This window comes from Sinocyclocheilus anshuiensis, unplaced genomic scaffold (genome assembly GCF_001515605.1).
Source record: "Sinocyclocheilus anshuiensis isolate Anshui unplaced genomic scaffold, SAMN03320099.WGS_v1.1 scaffold1787, whole genome shotgun sequence".
Taxonomy (NCBI): Eukaryota; Metazoa; Chordata; class Actinopteri; order Cypriniformes; family Cyprinidae; genus Sinocyclocheilus; species Sinocyclocheilus anshuiensis.
Window position 1 is genome coordinate 121,612 of NW_015551094.1, and position 478 is coordinate 122,089.

A 478-nucleotide genomic window follows, 5' to 3' on the forward strand; every position below is an offset into this window, starting at 1 on the left:
AGTGATTTATTTTATATTTTCAGGTACAGCGGTTAGTTTGAAATAAAAGTTTGTTTAAAAGTGGAAATTGAGTCTCACATTATTTAAACATTATTCAAAACATTAATGGTGAAAATTTTCGACTTTATAAAATGATTCTCTCAAGTCTTGGCGATCGGCCCCTATTAAACAATAAAGAAAGTAAGACATCTTTTTCTTATACATAGTTTAGTAGCCTACTATTCTTTTTGCCAGAATTGATCATTAATCAACTTAATTATTTCCAGGATTTTGTATCACTATAGTCCCTAAATGTATGTACATGCAGGAAATGGGATTCAAATCGAAAACCTTTTCCCCCATTTTGTGTCCCCCCCACTTCTCAAACCAAAGTTACACCCTTGGGCTGACTTATAAGTGCAGTACAATATTATTTTAAGAAAAATATTACTATGCATGAAGGGAAGTACTGGCAAAATCTCACCTGTATTAAGTCACT